Here is an 18,753-nt window from a genome sequence, read left to right on the forward strand (position 1 = left end):
GTTGTTTGTTCTTTGCTAAATTAACTGCAAACAATCAAAGCCATCAATGTTAGAAGGACCAAAGTTTTGGTCAGAAACCATATCGGTGCTTGTTTTTTGGGTACTGTATACAGAGACAGGTAAAGTATCCAGATGTTCTGACCACCTGTTTTGGTTCAAATAAATTTGCCTCACTTCTTGCAGTGTTCTGACCATGTACAGTGATGAACTATTGATGAAAAGATGAAAGAAAGAACTTTCTAATGTTATATATTGATCAAAAATTACTTATGCAGCAAATTTAGGCCTCCTTCCTCCTCCCTGCTTCTCTTAATTCCTTTCACCCGCCAGCGTGGAGGCTTTTCTCCATCGAGCGCAGCGTAAACCTCCTGCCTTCTGTGGAATGACCTCGTTATTCATCATACAGAAACCAAAGAAAAGTTCATCAACTCCACTTAAATCTGATTCAGGGCAAAGTTTTTACTTTTCTCTTAGTTTGGGAACATGAGAAAGCATGAGAAAGAGGCAGTTGTACAACCATCCCAAAATGGTAAAGAACCACAAGCTTTATTTCATCGGATTTAATAAGGAACAAATTGGCTTTATTATAAATTGACTCCAAGATTAATAGATTGTCTGCATGGTTTTTATAACACTTAAGAAATGTAGGAGCAGATTGCTCACTATATAACATTAAATTTATATTTTATTATAATTTAATACAACTTTTAGTGGCTTCAGTACTTATTGCTTAATATACAGATGCTTTTATACTGTGCGGATAATAAAACATTTTAATATATTATAAAGAGTTAATTAACCCTTCAATCTGAGATTTGTCTTAGTTTTTTTTAACTGATATGTAAACCCATAGAGTATACAACATCTAAAGTACACATCAAATATGATTCTAACAAACAAACACATGGAAAAAACAAGCTTACCCCAATAATCTGGTGTTTTAGATTAGACCCCCTATTACCTTAATTCTTTATGGCATAAATTCAGCAAGGTGCTGGAAACATTCCTCTGAGATTTTGGTCTGCAGATTTGTCGGCTGCACATCCATGATGTGAATCATTTCAAAGGTACTCTACTCAAGAAATTCAAATTCAAATTTTTATTTGTCACGTACACAGTCATACACAGTACGATATGCAGTGAAATGCTTGGACAACTGCTCGTGACCTAAAGAAAACAAAAAAGGAAAGGCTATGAATAAGATAGGAAATAAATATGAAAAATTAAAAAAGGTAAATTTAACTAGGAAGGAATAAAATATAAATTAAGGTTAAAAATGAAATAACTGTACAACACAAATTAGAATGAAGGGTAAATTTAACTGGGAGAATAAGATAAAATAAATAAAAAATAAAGTTGAAAATAAAATAACTGTACAACAAAATACACAATATAGAACTATATAAGAATGTATGAAGAAATCTAAATATAAATAAATATATACACAATAACAGCAGCTGTACAAGTATTAACCGGAAATGAAGAATATAGTGACCAGTGTTGTGCAAAAACAAAGTCCACAAAGTCCAGTGTGTGTGTAAGTTCATGTAAGAAACCAGTTTGATGGTTTGAGCTTTGCAACATGGAGTGTTTTTGTGATTTTTACTTCAAATTCTGACTCAACCTTCTATTGTCCAGTTTTGTTGAGCCTGTGTAAATTGTAACTGCGGTCTTCTGCTGCTAAAGCCCATCTGCTTTAAGGTGGGACCCACAGGTCACAGCTGTTGTGTTCACATAAACATAAATGATGCTTCAGATGATTTGTGATACATCCAGTGCATCTGGATGTACTTTAGGAAAGTATATGTGGAACAAATCAGCTTATTTTCATCTTGTTGGAGTGACTTTAATCTGCTTATAAACCTGCTTATTACAACGATTACAGGGAAAATTTGCCATATGACATATTTTGTAGGGATCATGAACTGTGAACTGGCTTCCTCCCTCAAAAGGGTGATGTAAGAGATCTCAGAGCTCAGAGAAGATTGCAACTGCAGGGTTTGGGTTATTCTGGTGGTCCTAAGCCTTTTAAATTCTGGCCATAAAAACATAACTTTTGTAATTCCAACTCCAAATAAAAAAACAAAACACACCACACCACACAGTAACTTTTACTTCTATGCACATCTGCCTCTGGGGAAAACACACACAGTCTATTTAGACCATTTCGCCTCCACACGTGTCTTCTGACCCTCCAGGGTTTTGACCTTTAATCTCTCCTCTGTGCATCAAAGTGTCACTGCATCAGTCTGAGTGTGTGTGAGCGTGTGTGTGTGTGTGGGTCGGGGGAGTTACTGGAAACGACCCATCTGTCCTCTTTTAGGACACACACTATCCCTGTGAGGATCCCTGCTGATATAATCCGTTATCTGAACCTCTAATCTTAAACCTAAACCAGGTCTTAATCTTCATTTAAAAATAAGACGTACTAAAAGGTCTAAAATAATGTTTTATCCTTCATTAAGTGATGTAAAAATTAAAACAACAACAAAACTGGTTTAGGCATTTAATCCTACCCCTAAGTTATCCCCGTGGAGGTTTTTCCCCCCCAATCTGTGTTTTGAATTCAGATTTAACCTTAAACATCTCACTGCAGCCTACTTACAGATCTTTATCCCTACAAACAGTTTTAAGTAGTCCACTTATACCCTCCCGTATCTTTCCTCAGAGCCTCCTGACAGCAGCAGCAGGAGCAGATTTGAACATCAGAGCCGTCAACCTGCTAAATTCACTTTAATCCTGAGAAAGTATCTATGCATACTTAAACGTGGGACAAAGGCCTCTGGTGTCGACGTTTAAAGAAAGATACGAAGGAAAGTCGATCTTAAGTTCCGAGCGAGGAGATCAAAAATGAGTGTTTAGGTCCAACAAGCTTGGAGTTTGCTGTTAAAGTCGGTGAGGATGGGGAGGGAGAACAGAGAGGAGGTGAAAAATCCGAGGTTATATTTAAATTCATCCCCAGATAGATAAGATAGACCGCTAAACTGGAACTCCCGTTTGATCCACCTTGGTCTAAGGAATCCGCAAAGACCAGGAGAATGAGTCTTGGGGAAAATGGTCACATGAAGGACTTGAAGCTTAACCTTGCTCTTGCCTTAGTGCTCCTTTTCCACTGCCATCGTCAACAGTACAAACAGTAAAACAGTAAATAGTAGCATAAACTATAATTTAGGCCTCAGGCACACAGGCCTAATGAGTGACTGGCACCACCCTGGCAACCATTAGTCACTAGGACTGGTTGCTGGCTGTCCCTGGGTGAAATTGGTTGCAAAGAGGCTGCTGCAATCATTAATTTCTGTGTAAGCCAAACTGCAGAAAATGCCCAACAGTGATCTTGGCCTCTAGCTGCAATTGCTCAGGGCTCGATCAGTTTCTTGTCTTTTCTTTAAGAAAAAGACGCAGAAAGCAGAACACAATAACGGCCCTTCAGCTCTGCCTTTAGCTTCAAACGAGTGCTGATAGAACTGACTGAACCGTGTTTTCCCCTCAGGGCTTACACTGCACCTGTTTGTGCTCAGTGCTGACACTTTCAGGAGGTCAGCTCACCAGCTGCAGGTTGTAGCAGACTGTCGCGGTTCCCCTCATTTCTGATGAGTTCTTCTGGATAAATATATAATTTGAATGACTTTAGCTTGAAAGACAATATTTAGTACAGAGCTCTTCTTTAGATATTGGCTGCCTTTTGTTCCCACGCTGCTTCAATAACGTTAAAGTTCAGGGAGGCCAGTCTTTGACTTATAGTGTTTCAATTGTGTGTTTTGTTTTGGTTGTTTACTGCATTGGAAGTGTGTTCAAGATCACTGTCATACTGAAAAGTGAAGCTGCTGCCAAATAGATGCTTTCCAAATGGTATATGATGGTGGATCACTGATGGTGCTTTTCTGCATGCACAATTTTAACAGCTTCCATACTGACAACAATTGAATAAAAAATGTCAAATTTGGATTCATTGCTCCATAAGACATACTGCCACTAATTCTTTGTCCAGTTCTGGTGTAATTTGGCACACTCAGCCTTCACTTCCTGTTTACCTTTCTTAAGAATTGCTTACTGACAGCCACCCTTCCACTGAGACCGTTTCTGATGAGGCTTCAGTAAACAGTAGATGCATCAACTGAAGGGCCAGATGCATCTCTCAGGTCCTGTGCCAGATACTGTTCAACTGCTGGAGAGGTTTTTTAGGTCACTTCTTCTTTTATCCTCCACGTGTCCAGTTTCCTCACTGTTTTAAGGACAGACTGCACACCATGCTGAGATATGCTGAGTTTTCAGCTGATAGCCGTTTGTGAATCGCCTTGTTGGTGCAGAAATACTATTTTAGACCTGTCGAACTGCTATCTTTGGCACTTCTCATAGATTCAGTGAAAGAAATGAGAACAAATGATCTGTTTTTGTGACAAGCTGGTAGTAACAAAGAGCCTAAAAATGCAAGTGAAAATTGGTTCTTTGCTGATTTGTCTGTTATGTTTACAACACTGGTTCCTCCCAAATTAGGTCAGTGTGAAGAGGCTTAACAAACAGACAAACAGAAATGGTCAGGTGTAAGGACTGGACTGAAAATGAGTCTAAAAGACCAACATCATTATCTGAAACATTGGCCACGTTTAATAGGCACATCCACTGATTATTTTATTTCAACATAAAATAACCGTCCATTAAACGTTGTTTCTCAAATCCTAGTCTTTTGTTTTTTGCCAACAACGTTGGAGACATGTTGGTGTGTTTGGACTTTCTGACAGGGAGAAGTTTGTGTACAAGAACTGTGTTAGAAATATTTTGTAATTTGTTAAGAAAATAAGAAACAAACTAATCGGCCACAATGGAGACGGAAATTGGCTTTTTCTTGTCCTGTAATTGTACCGTACGAGGAAACAACAACATCTGTCCAGCTGTCGTCAACTGCTACGACTACTATTGACTCAGTGTTTTGGTGATGTTTGCCTATCACAGAAATAAGGAAAAATATAACAGGACCATTTTAGGAGATAAAGGTAGTTTCATACAGGAACTGGGCAGAAACAAAAATGTTATATTTCAGTGTGAAATGTTTCCCGGCTGTCTTTAGGATACAATTCAAACTTTCTGGCTAAATTCAAACTATCAAACTGAATCTGTATGACTTACGGTCCAGAAGGGTTCTGGAAACTTTTTCAAAGCTTTCTTTGCAGTCATGTATCCAAAGCTGTGTTCTTGGCTAACATCTCTGTGTGGACATGCTACACTAAGGTCCAGTGAAGCTCAGTTTACTGAAGGCTGAAACCTGTGTATGCATTTGTGTGCACATGTGCCACTGAGCAAAGCACCCCATCTCTACACTTACCTCCTGAATCATGGACCCCTTAGTAAAAGGCAGAGAGAGACAAACTGTTTCTCCCATTAAAAGAAGCATAATATATTTTTAAATTCTCCTTACTCTGAGAAAACCTCCCATGTCCCTGCTCACATCAGTTTCATGCTCCATTTCAAAAATGAGATCAATACATTCCCGTGTTTGATGTCTCAAAGGTGTCGGTACGATTCCGCTCTTAACCGCCGTGATTTGTACACCGGAGGGTATAACGATTGATCAAGTTTCCAAACTAAGAGCTGCTTGATGATAAATATTTTATATCCGTGCACGTCAATAAATGACTCCCCGACAACGCGTGAGTTGTTGCGGACTCGTTCTGGACGCAGACGATCTCAGCGAGGCTATCGATGGACTGTTTATGAGCAGCTGATGAGAGATGAATTGGTTTTGTGGTGTAGCATCCGCTCCGTGTGTCTGAGCTGCTGCTTATAATCACATCTCAGGTGATTGACAGGCGACTGGCTTCGCCCATTGAGACACATATCAGGAAACAAACAAGGAAGAAAGGACCAAACTTTGAGGATGTAGAGTTGTTAAAGAGTCACTAATGTGGTGTCTTCTGGTAACAACTTTAAATTATAACATTGCTTTGCACATTTTGCACATTAACAGATTAACTGTTGGGATTGTTGCAAATGGAACATGCATAAAGCACTATATAGAAATTCACATGAACTATTTGTATTCAGATTCTAGCCAGAACCTCGTAGATCTGAAACAGAAATTCAGAAACTCCTCCACAAATAGTAACACAGTTGCTGCAAGATGGAAATATGACACCTGCACATACCAACATTTCTTTTTTATGTACAGAAATATAAGCAGAATACAACCTGTGGAGCTGAGTCCCATGCGAGTCACAGATGAGTTGTGCTCATTGGCACTGGAAATCTGTCTGTGTTGATGAATTAAATGGCAAACCCTTACCCAGCTCTCTGGGAGTGATTGCAGTGAGTCTGAGTGAGATTGGGATTGTGTGGATTGTGTGGGTTTGCTCCCACCAGGCGGACCTGTGCACCTTACAATCGAAAGTCATTGCCCTGATATTGAGCGTGCAAAACTACCAATGTCTCAGTTGGTTACCAGAACTACTAGTAATTTCTAAAGCAAAAGAATTAAATGTTATCACCGGCCAACGGTCACAAGGATCTGGGTGTCCTGTTTTTACTCTAGTGTGCCTGAACACACCTTACTCAGCCTCCTCCTGCAACTCTCCTGGGAGAATATTGAGGATACATAATTCTTTCAGAGTGTCCTTGATCTTCTTTGGGCTCTCATCCCAGTATGAAACTCCTCACGTAGAAGCCGTCCAAATTTGGCACTTGGAGATTAAACTGCAGTGATTCTTCCTCTGACCACAACCTGACCCACAAAGCCCTACTGACTACACCCCGGCCACCTCTACCTCTACTCTGTTGCCTCCCGAGGCTACAGAGTAGAGGTAATTCTTCTTCACTGAAGACTTTTGAGTCACACTTACTGTAGTCTAGCTCCCCACCCAGGAACAATTTAGTTTGGAGACTCTGCCAGAGGCCCTGTCATTCATTTGTTTCAAATCCAGGGTTTTCAAAAACCTAGCAAGGATGCATGCGCATTTCCCCCCAAAATTAATTGTAAGCTACAAACCTAGTTCCTGGAAGCTTTCAGTTCCTTCCAAAAATACTGTAAGATATTTTTCTGACTGATATTTAAAAAACTGTTATTATATATTGGAAATAAATTAAGGCCCTTAAAGTGGTGGTGTGGTGTTCCAATAACTTTTGGTGAGAAACACCACAGCACTTATTTTACAGAGGGCCTCTCAAATTGAAAATCCTTGAGACAAAGTCCAGAGGGAGCGAGGAAGCAAAGATTTATTTCCCCTCTGCTAAATGGCAAATGTCAATTCTATGATGCCACCGCATCTGAAACACCCTCACGCCAGTCTGTAATTTCACCTCAGCGCGAGCAGCAAACAACAAAACTAACAACAAACAATAACAAATAACAAACCGCAGTCAGCAGCAGACACATCGAGGAGAAGCGAGGTTGTCATCTGACGGCTGTAAATCGCCTCCAGAACAGATTCCTCAGGTCTATTAAAGCCGGAAGCCAAGCAGGAGAGACGGCGGCGTGCAGGATGTGACCGGCAGCAGCATCGACTGGTTAGGGCTGGAGATTGTTGAAAGAGGACGGATCGATACACCCGGAGCCTGGACAGACAGCTGGACGCTTGGAGAGGGAGAGACGTGATTACTGCAGGGAGAGGCAAAGAGAAGAGTGGAGGGAAAGAAAGAGGAATGAAAGAAATTCTGTTGTTTTTATTGTGTTTCCTCTCTCTCTCGCCCTTGCTCTGCTCTGGCATTCCTTGATGATCACAGGAATAATGCTGGGTTCTTAAAATTGATGGTAAAATGGAAACTGAACAGATTTTAAATTCAACATGTAATGCTGAATTTAAGAAACACGTGCAAGCATGAAGGTATCATGTCAATTTGCCTTTTGCCAGTACACACCTGTGAGGCCACAATCAAAGTGAAAAGCATGCACCTTTGTTCAAATGTATTTGTATATTCTTTGAATTTAGACCCTCGTCTCTGCCAAAGTGGTGTCAGGTGTATCCTGCCTTACCAGCCTACACACTGGGCGGCTTTCTGGGAAGTTGTTGTGCTGCTTGTGAGCACCTCTCTGCCCTGAGGACAAAAAAAACGCTGACACTATAAACAGCAACTGAGACACAAATATGCAAGTATTTTTCTGTTTTATTTTGTTTAGTGTTGAAGAGGATTTTACATGTGTCAGTTTGAATTGGGCGGTTAGCTCATGTTATAGAATTGTTAGATGATCACTTCATATATATGGAAAGAAATTATGAGTCAAGTAAAGTTAATTGGATTTTATATGAAGCTACACTGGTGGAAGTTTACATACACACCATGGGCAGAAATACCATGGTAATTTGGGACGTTTATTTATGTCTTTGAGCTGTTGTTTTTCAACTGATTGTACTGATTGTTTAATGACTTTAAAAGACAAGAATTGTGTGGAAGGGTTTAAATTTATTTTGGATTTTCTATAATCCACACAGGCTCTAATGCATACACGTGGTCAAACAAGACAAAGATTGACCTTTTAGGCCACAATGACAAAAGGTATGTTTAGACGAGTAAAGGTGAGGCGTTAAAACCTAAGAACACTGTGCCAGCTGTCTAGCCCAGTGGTGCTAGCATCATGCTATGGGGTTGTTTAGCTGTCAGTGGTCCTGGTCAGTAAGTCAGAACTTACTGTTCTAATAACACTGGGTTAGGTTTACATATCATCAACATTAAGAGAGACCTTGCTTAATGACCTAAGCTTGAAGTGTGTCTGCAGTTCGGATTGCATATCAGGACAAAAAAGAAAAACAATGCCATGTTGTCCAATTCTAGGACTGTATAAATCGTTTTGGTGACACAGGACAGTTTGGTATAAAAGCACTGGTTAATCTTGTTGTTCTTCCATTGATATTTTTTTTACTGTTTCTGGAGTTTTTACAGCAGAGGTGGAAAATCCAGTGTTGGCATTATTCATGGAGTCACAACAGCCACATTAATGGGAAACACACCAGGTTGAAATAAACCAGAATGATCCTTTAAGTCCTGAGAGCACTGGATCATCAGATTATTAAGGATTATCCAGACACTAATCCAATTAGCAAACACATTATCCCCTCAGATTTGGAGCTGAGGGTCACTTCAGTGGGATCTGGACACAATATCTTAAAAAGGCATCCGAGCTTTGAAAAATTAAACTCCCTTTTCAAGTTGCACTTGCCTGGATATATCTTAGTAGCTTATAGGCTAGCTCTGTGTAAACTTAAACTCCATATCTGATGATTTCTGAGAAGAAAACTGCTTTAAAAGACAGTTTACAGCTAGAGTTATGTGGGATTTTGCCTTGTTGGTGATTGCTCTGTAAGAATTCATGTCTTCAATTACAAAAGTAGGGTTCACAACAGATGAGGAAAACAGTGCCACGTGACAATGACTCAAGGCATTTAAAGTTTGGCACATGAAAAAAAAAAGGTTTTCACATCCCCTAGAAACCTTTCTACAAGGCCTATAAGGACTATAAGGCCAGAATGCATCTGGGAAACTTGATTTGAAGCACGTATGCAGCCCTCGACGGGGCACCGATGACCTGGTAGATGTTAGATCCCAGACTGAGTGAAGTCACCTTGCTGCTAGTTTGATTTATTCAGGTGCCATACTTTATAGATACTTTAGAGGTTTGGACTTACTGAGGCTGTTTGTGTGTCATACATTTTTGTATTTTTGCATTCTGTGGTGGGATGTGCTGTGGGGAGGGTGGCTGGAGGTTTGTTTACAGCTATTTATCGCTTGTGATTGCACCTCGCCAGGCTGTCACTTTCTGTTCAAAAATCAATAAACAGAAAAAAAAGACCTGAAGAATTAATATCTAGAATTGTCTGAGACTGAATAAGCAGCAGGTTTTTTTTAATAGTTTGAGCACAAGGAGGTTAAAGGGTCAGGGACAGGATGAATGGAAAAATAATGTTGGTAAGTGTGTGTGTGTGTGTGTGTGTGTGTGTGTGTGTGTGTGTGTGTGTGTGTGTTCCCTTAAGCTAAAGGACAGGCCTAAGGCTAGAACTCAGTCAGTGTCATGGACACACACACACACACACACACACACGCGCACACACACACACACGCTTGGACCAACACATCCTCACATGCACACACACACTCAAACATAATGGGCAACACACACCTTCTGTACCCTGCATGGCTGTGCCTCATTAATATTGCATTGATTGGACGGAGAGGAGCAGTGAACTGGAAGAGCTGTGTGTGTGTGTGTGTGTGTGTGTAGGTGTGTGTGCGTGTGTGTGTGTGTGTGTGTGTGTGCTGTGTGTGTGTGTGTGTGCGTGTGTGAGCAGTGAACTGGAAGTGCTGTGTGTGTGTGTGTGTGTGTGAGAGAGAGAGAGAGACATTGAGTTTCAGACATTGGGATTGAGGACATTTTTTAAAAATTAAGGCATTTTGACCTGCCCTCGCTTTTGGAGATGTCCTGCGATTTTCTGTGTGGCACTTGAGACTTGGATATAGAAGAATTAAAATATAATAGTGTTTTTCCACAATCCTATATTTCAGAACTGGCAACAAAAAAATTGCAAAAAAACAGTGACTTTGGCATGAGGACAGACTTATCTTACTGTAAACTCAACCAAACATGGCACAAAGAAAGAATGACAATGAGAAGACACAAAAAGACCACAAAAGGAAAAAATGATAACACAGAAACAAAAACAACCACAGAGGCGCACAAAATGACCATAAAGAAGCTGAAAGCGACTCTAAAGAGCAACCAAACAACCAAAAAGAGGAGAAATAATGCCCAAAGCAGAGACAGGATAACCACAAAGAGAAAGCACAAATACCCCAGTGGAAAAATGACCACAAACCAAAGTAATTTTTTTGTGGTCTCTGTCTAGCTGTCTAGCTCCTCAGCAGGAGGAGTCCACAGCATGATGCACGCAGCATCACGTGTCTTTGTGTCCTTTGTCATCTTCAAAGTCTTGAGAGGGAGATCTGTGCCTTAATGGAAGTGTGTACAGCAGGGCTGTGCAGAGATGTTTGAAGATGTTTGATTCTATTATTTAATTATCCACACTTAAAAACTCTTGCACCTAATGTATGATAAAGAAAACTGTTATAGAACCAAAACATTGCAACTGTGTTTATTGCTGTTTTTATACTTGAGTAATAATTTAAAAAACAAATCAGATGGAACAGATGGAAGGAGAAGATGATGCTGCAGGAAAAGAATGATTTAATGAAGGCGGTGGTGAAAGAGAAGAAGGAAACAGGAAGGAGAAGATTGTGGGGATGCTGGAGAAATTTGGGAATAGTCTAGAAAGTTAGAAACAAAGAGAATCGGGTCGATTTTCAAAATAAAAGACTCTTTGCTGCCTCCCTTTCAGGAAGCGTTTGAAAGGAAGACAAAGATAGGAGAGATGAGTGCAAGGAAGGAAAGATAAGGAGGAGGGATGGATGGATGATGGATGGATAACAGAGTGGAAAGAGGTGAGAAGCCAATTAAAACAGTCAACGGGCACTTTGGATTCCCTTGGCAGCATCTCATCATTACATCACACGAACAGTTTACAGGCGAAGTGAGGCGGGCAGGCCGGGGGGCCAGACACCGAGCTCTTTGGTTGCAGCGGGAAACACTTCCTTGTTTGCCATAACGCCCTCACTTCCTGTCCGCTGAGACGTTTAGAGAGCTCTGTGTGTGTATATGTGTAGTTTTTATGTTGCATGTCTAATTTTGACAGCATGGGAATGAGAGTAAGTAATGGTCCCAGCAGACTGTGTATATATGTGTGACCGTGTGTGTGTGTGTCCAGAGAGTTCCATCCATTAGTGATAATGGGGAAACAGAGCTGCTATTAGCTGTTAATGGACAAACAACCACACTGCAGACTCTCTTTCTCCACTAGACGCATAGAAAGCCGAAGGATAGTGGTCGAAGCTGGTGGTTGTGAACTTGTATTTGCTTCTGGACCCTCTGTGATGAGCTGACCCACTTTAAGGACTTCCTCCATGAGTGCTGGAATGCCCCACTGCACATTAGTTACTCCACCTGTGCACCAAAACCAGTCCTCCAACCTAAACAGCCTTCTGATTCAACCTTCTGATCCATCCAGTCCCATTACCGTCCAGAAGAAAGATAAAGTAAGGGAATGCTTTAGCATCAAGATGACTCAGCTTGAGGCTTCAGAACTTAACCAACGGATGATGTCATGATCGGTCACAATGGTTATTTACAGATTTAGAAACGTCCTCGTCGTGACCCACTTAAAGGTTTTCAGATCCCAGGGCTTCATGGCTGATTTGTTGTCCTCACAAAATCCAATAATTAGAACTTCAATCACATTCTAGAAACAATTCAAGCTCAATAAGTCAAACAGAACACACCCGTCAGACCAAACACAACACCGATGTTTATAAATATATATGCAAAAAGGTTCATGTTTTCACATTTCAATACTATTTCATAAGTGTACACTGTAAAACTGCTACATCAAACCTTCATTTTCAGGTGGCAATTTTAAAAATCCTGGATCTCCCCCACGATAAGTGAGATTCAGGTGACTCTGAAAGTCGTGTGATGAATTGGCTACAATGTTTATACCAAATATTCAATTTTATTTATACAAATCCCAACAGCCATTGTCTCAAAGTCCTTAATACTGTAAGGTAAACACCTAAAAATATTATAAGGGAACCCCAACAATCAGATGACCCCCCAATGAGCAAACTCATGCGACGGTGTGAAGGAAAAACTTCCTTTTAACTGGAAGAAACCCCCAGCAGAACCAGGCTCAGTGAGAGGCGGCCATGAGCCGCCACCAGTTTGGGGTGAGGGAAGGACGACAGCACAAAGACACGCTGTGGAAGAGAGCCAGAGATTAATAACAAAAAAATTAAATACAGATATGTGTATAAACACATACTGAGTGAAAAAAGTGACTGAAGAAGAAATATTCAATGCATCATGGGAATCCCCCCAGCAGCCTACACCTATTGCAACATAACTAAGGGAGGATTCAGGGTCACCTGATCCAGCTCTAACTATATGCTTCAGTAGAAGGGAAGCTTTAAGCCTAATCTAAAAAGTAGAGATATTGTCTCTGTCCTGAATACAAACTGGAAGCTGGTTCCACAGAAGAGGGGCCTGAAAGGCTCTGCCTCCCATTCTACTTTTAAATACTCTAGGAACAACAATAGGAACAGCAATAACTGGAAGGAATCGTTTCCTGTATGTCGTTGCTGTGGAGGAATTTTGTTCCATTTGTCTTTTCACTGATTAATCAATGAATTACATTTAATTAGCGGCACCTAGGAGCTACTTACCCTCTCAGTTCTTGTGGAAATCGTAAAAAGTGCAAGATTTTAATGAGACTTTATTTTCTTTCTTTCTTTTTTAATTGTTTTTACTTCCAACAAACATTCTTCAGGAAAAATCAGTTTTAGACACGTTTTAACAAGCGAACGTACTTTTAAAAACAAAGCCAAGTTTGACTTTATTTAATTTCACTCAAGCTTAAAATCAACATTTGGTTTGCCTTTCACTTTATTACTCTCCTGCTGCTCCTGCTCCCCTCACCTCTTCTTCCTCCTGCTTTCCTCTCTGCCTCCCCATCTCTCCCTCTTTTCCACCTTCTCCCCCCCTTCCCTCGCCCTCCTATTAAGGTCAGGATGGTGCTAAGTGTCTATCAGTGCTGATGAGGCTCAGGAGACTCCTTTGTTCTCAACGAGGGTGAAAATTTGAAACAGCCACAAGAGCGAATAGCATCAACCTCCCCCTCCTCCCCCATCTCCATCTCCTCATCCCTCCATCCTTCATCCCATGGCCCGATCAATCGCTCCCTCTCTCTAACAACTCTATTGATCAGATGCACTAACAACATCTTTCATTTATTAATTATGAGAGAAAGTCTTCCTGGGATTTCGCTACCTCAGTTTGTTCTCCTGACGACTCTCCCTCCTCCCCCCCCTCCTCGTCCCTGCTCCCTCCATCCACCCATCCCTTCAGTTGAAATCTGATTTCTCTCTGTTTTAATGCTTGTAATGTTTTATTTTATAGTGTATAAAATTGTGAAAGGTGCCACACTCATCTCATGTCCTTCGGTTGTGTCTGTAGGAGCAGAAAGAGAAATGTGTGGGAACCTTCACATTTTAGAATTTAGGTTTATGAGCCACTAAATCACAACTTTTGATGCCACAAAGTAAACAGGAAATAAATCAAAACACGTCTAAACTCTACTAAAAACACTTTGATTCAGGCCCTTTAACCATTATGAAAACCTTGTTCAAGACCTGAAATGTTTAAATGACGAAATCAGTCCAATCTGTCATGTAAAACATGAACATCAGTGTTTTATCCTCAGTTTTATAAACAGTCTAAAAATTGATTTTGACCCAGAAGGACCCAGAGCCTGGTATCAACATTAAAGTGAATAGGAAACCTTGCCTATGCTCTAATTTGTTTTGAGTAGCTACCTATCAGACAGGGTGATACGGCCCCTAAAGGTTTAGCCAAAATGCACTTTTGAAGTTTTCTTCAGCAAATGAACAGAAAACAGATCAAACATCCGGGGTAGCAACGTTACCTTTCCTCCGCATCACAGACATCAAACTTATTGAAAGGTACAGGATTAGACATGAGTACATCAGAAGGACAGCTCAGGCTGAGCAGTTTGGAGCCAAACCAAGAGAGTCGAGGCTCAGGTGGTGTGGGGATGTTCAGAAGAGGAAGAGTACATACATTGGACAAAGGATGATGAAGCTGGAGCTGATAGGGAGGGGGAAGAGAGGAAGACTGAAGGAGGAGATGCAGAGGGTTAGTGTGATGGAAGAGGATGCTGGGTGGATGCTACGTGGAATGACCCATAAAGTGTTATTAAAAATAAAATGAGGGTTTTTAACTATAAGGAAATATTTTATATCAGAAAATTTCCTGGAAAATTATTTTTCTTTTAATTAACAGAAAGTGTTTGGCTAATGATCTGCTGTGTGTTTTCTCCTCTTCTTCTTCCTCCTCTGCCACACCAACCCTCTGCATCTCCTCCTTCATTACATCCATGAACCTCCTCTGTGATCTTCCTGTTTTCGTTCTGCCTGGAAGTTCCACATTCAGCATCCTTTGTCCAATATATCCACCATGCCTTCTCTGCACATGTCTAAGAAAAAGAAGACAGAAAGTGTAGAGTGGGAGAAAATGGGGAAATAAGATGGAAATTTTTACTTTAAAGGGTCTGATTGGTACCTGGTAAGCCTGCTGGTTGAGAAACAGCTGATGGGAAGCTAGCTGGTAACAGTGCACTTCCAAAGTATGAGTGAGGGGCTTGTTCACAAATAAATCTACCAGGTCAGTTCACTGTTCTCAGAACAGTGACAACAAAAATAAGTAAATGGGAAACACTGATGAATATATCTGTGTTTTATATTTCCATCAGATTATTTTTGCACGAGGGAAACAGGATTTGTCCCATATTTCCATCACACTCGTGTCTCCTCCTCTCCGTCCCATCCGATCTATGTTGCGTCCTCCCTCAGCTGCATTTACACACTCGGAGAGTCTTCATTGATTGGAGGAGCGAGTGCTGACAGACTGACAAATAGCCTTTTTATTAACGGCCTGTCTGTGCCTGGTAGCCAGAGATCGCAGAGAAGAACAATTCAATTCAGTTCAATAGACTTTATGTCTCCCTGCAGGGCCATTTTCATTACAGGCATAAAAACACTGATTAAAGACAAAAAATAGACATCGCCTTTAGAAACCGAGCCTGGACCGAGCACAGAAAGGGTCTCCTCGTCAGGTTTACCTGCCTTTACCTGTTCTTAGGCATTATGGGTTTGTAGTTTATTTATAAAGGACTTGTAAAGGTTTATTAACAGTACAGTGTGTACAGTGAGTGATGTTTTGTTATGGTGCAGCCATTTTGATTGGCAGGTATGTCGATACCAAAGACTCAACCTTTCCCAATTCAAATCAATAAACTGGACCTCTTGATGGTGTTTGTGCTGCTGGTGCCTTTTTGAAAATAGATTTACTGTGAAGTTACTCTTTTGAATATAACTCCTCCTTTTTGCGTAAAGATTTTTCCCTTTCATTTTAACATCTTTTCTATTTTTGACCAGCAAAACGATCCAGTGTCACGTTTCTGATCGTTTATCCTCCTTCAGGATCCACGTTTTCTCTCTCTGTCCCTCTCTCCTCTCTCTCCGGTGCCCTCTGTATCACCCGGTCCCCTGGGGGTGCTGTCACACCATTGGTCAGTGACATGACAACCAATTAAGGACTAATTAATCAAGCTCCAGTTGATAGGTAATATCCTGAGCCACTCAGGGTGAAATTGTGTGTGTTAGCGAGTGAGGGTGCGTTAGAGAGAATGAGCTAAATGTGAAAGATGGATTTGAAATCACACTGCTGTTGTTTTTACTCTTTGCCATTTTTCTTACCAAACATATTCACCTACTCATTTACAGTTTTTTACAGCCGCTAGGACACATGTCACAATACTTAGGTCACTTTTGCAAAACTCTTCACACAATCTTCCTAACTGACCTTCAGCTTGGCAAAGCAGTTCATTTCACATTCAAAATGCACTCCAACTACCAAAACACTTCATTCAGGTCTCAAATAAACTCATTCTTCCAGAACACTAGCAAAGGTTGACAGCCGACAAACACACTTTGTCACCCACAAAACAATGACCTAAAAAACACTAACAACATGTAGCATTACACAGTGTTTTCTTGTGTAAAACAAGGACACATCTCTGTTTCTAATTTCAATATATTACTGGAATGAATCAGACATCATGCAGAATTCGTTAATATTTGTTTATGTATTTTTATTTTTTTGCACTAAGTAATCCCAAAATACAAGAATTTGTATACACACCATCCACTGATACACATACAATAGTAATGCTAATCTACTCGGTCTCCTCCATTTGGCCACAGGTTTTCATCCACATCACATCTTATGTCATCTAGGGCAACACACCTAGGAAAGAATCTTCTGGCTGCCAGAATTGAAGGAGTTGAACAATTGAAGGAGTAACACCTGTGTAGATGTTCATCTACAATGAGAATCAGCTGTGGCTGGTTAAACTGCATTTTTAGATTTAAAATATGTTTCACTAAAATATTGCTGTTGCATTTTGCTGTCTTTTTAAGTTTTGCATTGTGTTATTGTTTTGGCCATAAGTTTAACAGTTTTGAAAACAGTATGTAAGCACATGCAAAATGTCCTGTCCGTACAAAGATTTTTGGCAGTTGTTGTGTCTGAGTGAGAAGATAATTCATGAAATTTGAGAGATGTAGTCATTGAATGCATTTGTGCCAAAACAATGATAACTGGTCCTCAGTTTGGCCCACATAGACTTCTGTTGTGCTCACTGTGTGAGGAGTTTTGCAAACGTGACCTAAGTATTGAGAAATGTGTCCTAGTGTCTGTAAAAAACTGTAAGCACCAAACCCTGAATTAAAGCTTACATTTAAGAGCATAAGTAAGATATTTTCATGTAATTTTGTGACACAAGTACAGTAAGAGATGTTAAATTTCATGGAATTTGGTCAAATGAAATTTACTTGATTTGTTTGCATTCAGTTTGTACCAAATACATTTTTTCTTAATGTTTAATTATTTTAATAAATAAACCTCAAAATTATTGCTTCATGTTTAAGAGGGCAAAGAATTATTATTATTTTTTTTGTAGACCGAATGAAAGATTAATATAGCCTCAATGTTTGCAAAGTGAAGTCAGCGCATGGGTGATTTAAATCTGCATTCTTTTTTTCTGACCACCAGGGGGCGACAGCTGTGCTTGCTTATGGGAAAATCAGTCACCTGCTTCAGTTTCATTTTGTAAATTTTAGTCATTCTCAATGCATAAAATAAAGCTTAGGGTGTTGTCACTAGCTAATGACTTTTGATTGATTTTGATTTAATCATTAGCCAACGAGCACGTGGTCTTAAAGTCAGATCTGCCCCTTTCTGCGGTTTTAAAACCACCAAGGTTCCCCAGAATGCTCAGTGCAAGGCTTCAACTGTAGCTAATAGCTGCCTTCTAGGCCTCGTCTGTTAGAGCTGTTGGGGCCTTTTGGAGCTCCCTGCCAGAAGTTTCTTCCTGTTATAAGGGAGTTCTTTCTTCCCACTGTTGCCACTGTTGTTTGTTTACAGGGGGATCATCTAATTGTTGGGGCTTTCTCTCTAATATTGCAAACGCTTGGCGTGTCATCATATTTGGCTCTATAAAAACAACTCAATGGTGGCAAAATGCTAACCTTGAGGTATCCAACACCAATGAATCACTTAGTGATTGTAGGACTGCAGATGTGTAATACATGGACATCTTTGTACTGGATCACCAGATTTAACCAGGAAAATGATGCCTATGAACATTTGATATTTGGTAAGGGGAACGTTTCCAGAGCTTCGACTCTCCATCTCCAGTTTGTTCAAATATTGAATAGTAAACACCCAAAGACCCGCTGAATATTTCTTATTGATCAAAACAAATCTCCCCATTTCTTCCTCCCAACAGATCTCAGCTTGCCTGTATTCTTGTGCGACTTCTTGTACTCGATAGATTGTCTATAAATATATTAGTGAGTTTGTTGTACATTGACTGTATACAGTACTGCTGCAGTCCAAACACATGGAGCCAGGATCTGCCCCGCAGTGAAACTCTGTCGGCCCTCTAAAAATAAATGTGAGCACTGTGGGGGGGCCCGGGGCCCTCAGGCTGACCGAATGGAAGTATTGATGAGAGCAGAGGAGAGAGAAACACACACACACACACACACACACACACACACACACACACACACACACACACACACACA

This window comes from Haplochromis burtoni, unplaced genomic scaffold (genome assembly GCF_018398535.1).
Source record: "Haplochromis burtoni strain Fernald_Lab_line unplaced genomic scaffold, NCSU_Asbu1 Contig_382, whole genome shotgun sequence".
NCBI classification, from domain to species: domain Eukaryota; kingdom Metazoa; phylum Chordata; class Actinopteri; order Cichliformes; family Cichlidae; genus Haplochromis; species Haplochromis burtoni.